This window comes from Triticum aestivum, chromosome 5D (genome assembly GCF_018294505.1).
Source record: "Triticum aestivum cultivar Chinese Spring chromosome 5D, IWGSC CS RefSeq v2.1, whole genome shotgun sequence".
NCBI classification, from domain to species: Eukaryota; Viridiplantae; Streptophyta; class Magnoliopsida; order Poales; family Poaceae; genus Triticum; species Triticum aestivum.
In genome coordinates this window covers 405,693,514-405,702,412 of record NC_057808.1, presented here as the reverse complement: position 1 = coordinate 405,702,412, position 8,899 = coordinate 405,693,514, and the positions used below count along the sequence as shown (strand labels likewise).

Below are 8,899 nucleotides of genomic sequence, written 5' to 3'. Positions count from 1 at the left end.
ACCGCTCGACCATTTGAATTGCTTCATATGGATCTCTTTGGCCCTAACCATCACTACAAGAAATGGGTTAATACATGACGGATTTGCGGTGACAGATTCGAAAACCATCATGGACAGACTGGTACAGCCCGCAAGCCCACCTAAGCCCACTTGAAGCCCTAAACCATTCCCCGTATATAAAACCTAACCCTAGAGACACTCCCACTCTTTCTCCTCCTCCGCCGCCGCCCCCATCTTGGCCCTCTCTAGTTAGCGACTTCCTGCCCGCGCCGCGTCACTGTATCCTCCTCCTTTGCACCGCCGCCGTCCTACTCCTGCCCGTCGTCCAGCTCCTGCTCCTCCATCGGAACCAACCGGAGCACGCCTGGAAGTGGAGGAAATTCCCGTCCCTCTCTGTACTGGATCTGGATGGGCTCCCATGATTCTTTCTCCCTCTGTTGGTAAGGACGCACTAGCACATCTACTATCTTTTGCAGCGAAGGATCTCTTATCTTTGCAAACCTTTGTGCTGATCTGGCATGGAGGTCAAACCCGACGCGGGCTTGTCGGAGCGGAGTGGCCATGCGGTGGCCTACGGCACGGCTCACTGGAGGCAGCAGCGCAGCGGCATCACCGTTTCCTTCCCCGTCCATGAGGTCTGATCTCCCGCCCGCCCCATACACCGAAACTCAAGATCCACTTGGTCTTGTTTTTTTCATTTTTCTTTGGACTAATCTCATAGCTTCTTGGTCAGTTCGTCTTTTACCCCAAGATAATTTCCACGAATCAGTATCTTCATTGATTTTGGTCTGTGGCTACCTAATTCTACAGCTAGAATAGAATAGAACAGGTTGAGGGGATCGATCTGAAACCGAGTAGGCAAACATTTGAGTCTAGGTTAGTCGGTATCTTTGGAGCAAAATTGAACGCCCCCAAAAGAAATATTTGCACACGGAACAAAAAAGAAATTGTATTTTGAAACATCTGAATAAAATTTCAATGCAACAAGAGCGCCATATCGGTAGACTGCTAGAGCTGTACTTGTTTTCATTTCCTGCTATTCGATTTGCTATTAATCTTACTTTCTCAATGTACAGACGTGCTTCACAAATGTTAAAAAATCTTGATGGTTAACACTATAACTTAAGGAGATATTTCCATAAGCAAGTTTAGTTTCTTGCTGTGCAGGGTTCTATTAGCTTATTCTGAATCTGAACATGACATGACAAACCACTGAAACATGATCAGATTAATTTTTTGTGTGTATTTAACAAGTTCCTTTGATTGATTGGCATACATCTCACACACACATACTGGATCGCAGCGGTGCGGCCAACCTCTGGCCTCTGCTTCTTCCTCCCTGACGGCGGCGTGGAATCAACAGTGGGTTCCGCTAACCCCGACCGCGGCCTAACATGCATGGACTGAAGCGTTGGACAGGCGCCCACTACTCGCCTCTGCATGCCTGGGTCATCTGAGATAAGTTATTATGTCTCTTCCTTAAAGTGAGATCGTGTGCTTCTCTGATCCAGTTGTAGTAAGTTCTACAAGGCCTTAGCTGGTTTTCAGGGAGGAACTTCATCTCATGGCTGAAACTTGGGTAAAACTATGGGCATACAAAATACATCTTTGTTTTGTTGCCTTACAAACATGGCTGTGAACGAACTGAATGTTGGCAAACAACTCTATATCCATGCTCACTTATTCTGATATTTTTGGAAGTGAAAGGGAGTAAGGATAGCGCAAAGAGCAGAGAGCACACCGGTTATGTTGGAAAAATTGGTCGAAGTTACAGTCCAGTAGTTGGCATAAATATAGGAACTCTAGAATGCCTGAATGCACACAACATTGATGGTAAGACATGCTTGACAACTACCTAACACAATCATATTGTTCATTTCGTAAATTTAGACATAAAATAGTATTGTCTTCACAATGTCCACCACTGAATATCTTTGTGCATTTCTAGACCTTGAAGTTATATAAGAAAATCCAATTTATCTTCTCACTTGTGTCCTGGAAGGTTTTAGCATCTGTACCTATATCCGTGATTGCTTTTACATGTGTTCTGATTCAGCTTGTACCTTCATTAACGTGAAGTAATGTTTAAGATATATATAGACTAAATTTGTAGTCTGATTCGTGCAAGCCTTCTTCCTACTGCTGCCACTTTGTATAAATATATATACTGGTTCGTGCAAGCCTTGCTCCTACTTCAAATTTGTATTCTGAAAGTACCTATATATCCGTGCATCAGACTAAATTTGTAGTCCGATTCGCGAAGTAGGAGCAAGGCTTGTTTCTACTGCTGCCACCTTGTATAAATATATATACTGGTTCATTTCGTTTCATTATTGTTTTTTGTTATAAATAATAGTACTATGTTGGTCACGTGGGTAGCATATAAAATTGTTATGCACAGAAGTAACACGGATAATAAAATCAATGGGTTTATGATAGAAAAGCTTTTCTGTATATCATGAATGAATATAAACGATGCATGATCATTTCAAGCTGCACTTCCCTATCTATTATTTCATTGTTTATCAAGTATTTTCAAGTTTCATAGTCCATTACCTTACAAATTTTGATTTTTCATCTAATAACAAATACATAGCTTAATGTTCCATGAATAAAACTAAGTGCGGGAGATCTCTCAAGGAAACTGTATCATATTCTTTGGTGAAATTTTCCATGCCATTTGAAGTTCACTTGGCAGGCAAGTATTGTTTACTATTTGTTAGCCCTTTGAGATGTAGTTGCAAGATAAACATTGCCGCTGCTCGTCGACCCGGATGACATAAACTTCAAATGTTCACGTGTCAACAAGTTTACACATCATGGGGGGATATTGTTTGTTAGTGATATGCCATTTCGTTGGCGGGTTTATATGGCCTCAACTACTGCTGCTATAGTACTTGGAGCTCTGTGATGTGTATTTTTTCACTTTGTCATTTGAATTTCATTTGACACACTTTTCTTTGTATTAATTTTAAGAAACCACATGTTTACTCTTGTTTTATACTCCATTTGTAGGCACTATAAGATTTAGGAATTCTGGACATCATGTAATTCATTTTTTTATTTTTGTTGCAATTCTCTTATTTCTACTATCCATTCATATCTCCAAATATCTAATATTCTTGTAAATATGCTAGGTAATATTGGATAGAGTGCTACACAGTCCAGTGATTCGTGGAAATTGATCAATGTATATGGTCCATGTTCTGGTCAGCGTCGGGTGGATTTTACTAATTGGTTATTTGACCTACATATACCTGACGATGAGAACTGGTTGATCCTTGGAGATTTCAACTTTATTCGTTCCACGAATAACAGAAACAAACCTGGGGGTGACGCGGCGGACATGTTGCTTTTTAATGAAATCATTCGAGCGCGGTCTCTGATGGAGTTACCTGTGAAGGGCCGAACATATACCTGGAGTAATATGCAAGACGACCCCTTACTTGAACAGCTTGATTGGTTCTTTTCGTCCTCTTGCTGGACCACCTCGTTCCCAAACACAATGGTCTTGCCATTGGGAAAACCGGTGTCTGATCATATCCCATGTGTGGTTACCATTGAGTCCACTATCCCCAAGTCCAAACTCTTTCGTTTTGAGAATTTTTGGATTAACCATTCTGGGTTTATGGACGTGGTTGCCACCTCCTGGTCCAAGGCATGCCATGCCCCGAACGCTGCCGCCCGCATTTGTAAAAAACAGAAAATTCTGAGGTATGATCTCAAGAGATGGAGCAGGGATATCTCAAAGCTGAAAATCATAATCCAGAACAGTAATGAATCCTTAGCTACGATGGATAATCTCGAGGACAAAAGACCTCTATTTATCCAGGAATCAAACTTCCGGAAAATTTTGATCACTTGCAGACATTGTTACAGTTTCAGAATGAATACTGGAGGAAAAGATGCACGATCAGATACTTCAGGTTTGCGGATGAAAATACCAAACTCTTTCAATCCCTGGCCACGGAGAGATATAGACACAACTCTATCGCCATGCTTCGTGATGGCGATGTGGAAATACATGACCATGTTGGCAAGGAAGGGGTGTTGTTCAAAACCTATAAGGAACGTTTGGGTTCTTCTAAATCCACTCACATGCGTTTTGATCTTTCCAGAATCATCCGTCGGATTGAGGGACTGGAGCACTTGTCGGCACCTTTTTCCAATGAAGAGATTGACACTGTTATTAGGGAAATGCCGAGTGATCGGGCTCCGGGTCCTGATGGTTTTAATGGTTGTTTCCTTAAGAGCTGCTGGCAGATCATCAAGTCGGACTTCTATGAGCTGTGCCATGCATTTCATGCCGGAGGACTAGATATAACCAGTATTAGTGAGGGGTACATCACCTTGATCCCAAAGAACTCTTCTCCAGAAACTGCAAATGATTATAGACCAATTACTTTATTGAATTGTTGTCTGAAAATCATCACTAAGATCTTGGCTAATCGGCTACAGAAAGTCATCCTCAAGATCATTCACAGAAATCAGTACGGTTTCCTCAAAGGGAGGACAATCCAAGATTGCCTGGCGTGGTCGTTTGAATACATCCATCAATGCCATACTTCAGCGAGGGAAAACATCCTCCTCAAATTAGACTTTGCCAAGGCGTTTGACACTATTGGGCACGCCCCCATGATGGCAATTATGAAGCACATGGGTTTTGATGACAAATGACTTGGATGGATGAAAACGATCTTTGGCTCGGGGGTTTCTTCTGTACTCCTTAATGGAGTCCCTGGTCGAAAATTCAACTATAAGTGTGGAGTGCGCCAGGGGGACCCTCTCTCACCGTTGATCTTTGTCCTTGCGGCTGATCTCCTCCAAGCAGCAGTTAACGATGCTTTTACTCGAGGACTGATTGATCTTCCTCTCCCTCGTGATAGGGAGGGTGACTTCCCTATTGTCCAATACGCTAACGACACGATTTTAGTTATGCAGGCATGTCCCATGCAGGCTGCCCGTATGAAAGCTATCCTAGAAGATTATGCTACTTCCATTGGGCTGAAGATCAATTTTCAGAAATCAACTCTTATACCCCTTAACATTGATCACCGCCGTGCTTGTGAACTAGCTGGGGTTTTTGGTTGCTCTGTTGGTTCCATGCCCTTCACATACCTCGGCCTGCCAATGGGCACGACGAGGCCTAGTGTCCTTGATCTTATGCCGCTGGTTCATGCAGTTGAGCGGAAGACATCCACTGCGCTATCACTGATGTCATCCGGGGCTAAACTGACCTTGGTCAATTCAGTTGTGACTTCGAAGCTGATATATGCAATGTGCACAATCAAAATGCACCCAAAGGTGATTGAACATCTAGACAAGTTGCGTAGATATTGCCTCTGGGCTAAAAACTCTGACGATGGGGTCAAGAATAACTCTCTCGCGGCCTGGGAACTTGTCTGCCGCCCAAAACGCTGCGGAGGCCTTGGTGTTATTGATATTAAAACACAGAATACAGCCCTCCTCTTAAAACATCTATTCAAATTCTATAATCACGAAGATGTTCCCTGGGTGGAGCTTGTTTGGGATGCCTACTACAGAAACAGGATACCACATGCATCTGAGGCGGTGGGCTCTTTCTAGTGGAAGGACGTCATGCAACTCAGTGGGATCTTCCGAGGGATCACTAAAGTCACCCCCGGGGATGGCTCTAGTGCTTTGTTCTGGAAAGATGTTTGGTTTGATAATACTCAGGATTCCCCAATAATGGACATATACCCACGAGCCTTTTCATTTTGCTTGAATGAGGACGACTCCATTGCTAAGGTTCTTACTGCAACCGACCCAGCCACGATTTTTAGTCTACCTCTCTCGATCCAGGCGAGGGAGGAAATCAAAGAGATCCAGGAGGGGTTGCCACAAAATCGGATGGCTGCCGATCGCTGTGACGTCTGGGAATGCACGCTCGGGCATTTCTCGTCCAAGAAGTTCTATAACCACTGCTACAAACAGGTTGTAGCATATGAGGCGTTTGGATGGCTCTGGAAAGCTAAAAGCCCGATCAAATTCAAGATGTTTGGGTGGCTACTCCTAGTTGATTGTCTGAATACCAGGAATATGCTCAAACGCAGACATTTTGTTGTTGTGGGGGGCAACTATGCATGCATGTTCTGTCAAAACCCTCCAGAGGAAACGGTGGAACATCTGTTCTTCAATTGCCCCTTTAGTCAACGCTGCTGGGATGTAGTTGGAATGACATGGCCGATAGATGACAACAGACTGGCTCTTCTGCGTGGGGGTAGGGATAATTGGAGACAACCTCTTTTCATGGATATTTTTCTTTTGGCTGCTTGGAGTCTTTGGATGGAGAGAAACAATCAACACTTTAGAGGGATTCAGCACTCTTATGGAGCATGGCTGGCTAGATTCAAGCATCTCTTGGAGCTGCTAACACATAACTGCCGAGAGGAACTTCATCCCTTCCTGTCTAATTACATTGTAAATTTGGGTCACTAGGACCGTGGATAGCTTGCATGGCCGGGGGGCCAAAAAACCCTTTGTAACACATATGTAATTGTTCCCTTGTGAGTAATACAAAGTCAGTGGGAGCCTCTCCCACTGTCATTCTTTCTCAAAAAAAATAGTTTATGCGTTCTGTTGATGTAAAATGGATTGTATTGGTTCATATATACCTCTGTTGTGTGATGTATTTTCTCAACCTATGTTGTATGTTATCATTTTGTAGAGGATTTTTGAAACTGCTATGTTGTAGATTTTTACAGATGGATGTGATAAACTTTGTAATGTTTCACACCATGCAAATATTTTTTGTTGGGCCAAAATTGGCATTAGGATTTGTGTATCGCATTATGTTAAAAACATACTGGGTCAAACTTTGGCCAAAAGAAATGGGCTAATGGGCTCAAGCAAATTTAAACCGCCCTTTAAATTTTGCCTAAATCCATAACGGATTTCGTGACGAAAAATAGTATACACGTAGGCAGCCACATCATTCGAATTAGTCAATTGAAAATCCTACGTGGCGTTAGTCCATGACGGAGTATTCCGTCACAAAGGCTTGGGCCTGGGGCAAATCCATGACGGCCAAGAACCGTCATGACTGGTACGATATCAAATTACGACGCGATATACATGACGGATTTCAAATCCGTCAAGGATGGACACCCATGATAGTTTTTCACTAATCTGTGACGGACTAGATCCGTCACGTATTAACAGATTTCTTGTAGTGCATTATTCTGCAGTTAGAAATGATGCATCTCTCTATATCTTTGTTATTGTTGATGATTACTCTCGTTACACATGGGTGCATATTATCACTTATAAACATGAGGTGCAGGAAGTCTTCAAACGATTTTCCTTGAGGGCTTCAACCAACTTCGGTGTGAAGATCAAGCACATCAGAAGTGACAATGGAACTGAGTTCAAGAATTCTGGTCTTGATAACTATCTTGATGGACTTGGTATTACTCATGAGTTATCTGCTACTTATACTCCTCAACAGAATGGCGTCGTGGAGCGCAAGAACAGGACTCTGTTGAGATGGCTCACACTATGCTTGATGAGTACAAGATGCCTCATCGTTTCTGGATTGAGGCAATTGATACTGCGTGCCACATCACCAACAGGGTATATCTTCACAAATTTTCAATAAGACTGCCTATGAACTCCTCAAGAAACCCAATGTGAGTTATTTCAAAGTCTTCGGTGCTAAATGTTGGATTAGAGATCCTCATCACAACTCTAAATTTGCACCGAAAGCACATGAGGGTTTTATGCTTGGTTACGGAAAGGACTCGCACACCTACAGAGTCTTCAACAACATGCACCACAAAGTTGTTGAAACTGTAGATGTGCGGTTCAATGAAATTGATGGCTCGCAAAGAGAGCACCTACCTTCTGTGATAGATGAACCAGCACCTGAGGAATCTATCAAGTTCAAGGCTACTAAGGATGTCATTCCTACCGAAGAATCTGCTGAAGAATTCATTCCAGAACATGAAGAACGTCGAGCTGATGCACCTGAAGAAAATGGTGCTGAGGAAAATGGTCCTGAAGAAAATGCTGATCAAATTCCTCGACGACAACCCGCTCATCCTCGCGTTGCAAACGAAGTGCAAATTGAGAGAATCATCGATGACATTGAAGCACCAGGTCCTCTCACACGCTCAAAAGCTTCACATTTATCTAACTTTTGTGGGCACTTTGCTTTTGTCTCTATCACAGAGCCCACTAAGGTAGATGAAGCATTTCTGGAGCCTGAGTGGATTCAAGCTATGCAAGAAGAATTACATCAGTTCGAGCTCAACAACGTCTGGGAACTGGTCAAACGTCCAGATCCACGCAAGCACAATATCATTGGCACAAAGTGGATCTACCGCAACAAGCAAGATGAAAATGGCCTTGTGGTGAGGAATAAGGCACGGCTTGTAACTCAAGGCTACACACAGGTGGAAGGAATTGATTTCGATGAAACTTTTGCACCTGTTGCCAGACTTGAGGCTATTCGCATATTACTTGCTTATGCTAACCATCATGATATCACTTTATATCAAATGGATGTGAAAAGTGCATTCCGCAATGGTAAGCTTGAGGAAGAAGTATATGTTGCTCAACCCCCAGGTTTTGAAGATCCCAAGCATCCTGACAAAGTCCTCAGACTCAATAAGGCTCTCTATGGCCTCAAGCAGGCCCCTCGGGCGTGGTATGATACTTTGAAGGAATTCCTCATTAAGAAAGGCTTCAAACCTGGTTCACTTGACCCAACTCTTTTCACAAAATCTTATGATGGTGAATTGTTTGTGTGCCAAATATATGTTGATGATATTATCTTTGGATGTACTGACCAACGTTACAGTGATGAATTTGCCTATATGATGAGTGAAGAATATCAAATGTCTATGATGGGAGAGTTGAAATTCTTTCTAGGTCTTCA

At 42.8% G+C, this 8,899-nt stretch overlaps 1 long non-coding RNA gene across 1 annotated transcript; it reads left to right on the top strand.

Moving 5' to 3' along the window:
- Positions 1-220: 220 nt before the first annotated feature.
- LOC123125154 (uncharacterized) lies at positions 221-3,101 on the top strand. Its single transcript, XR_006461309.1, has 3 exons — positions 221-440; positions 525-635; positions 1,304-3,101. It is a non-coding gene; the product is annotated as an uncharacterized lncRNA (long non-coding RNA).
- Positions 3,102-8,899: the final 5,798 nt, after the last annotated feature.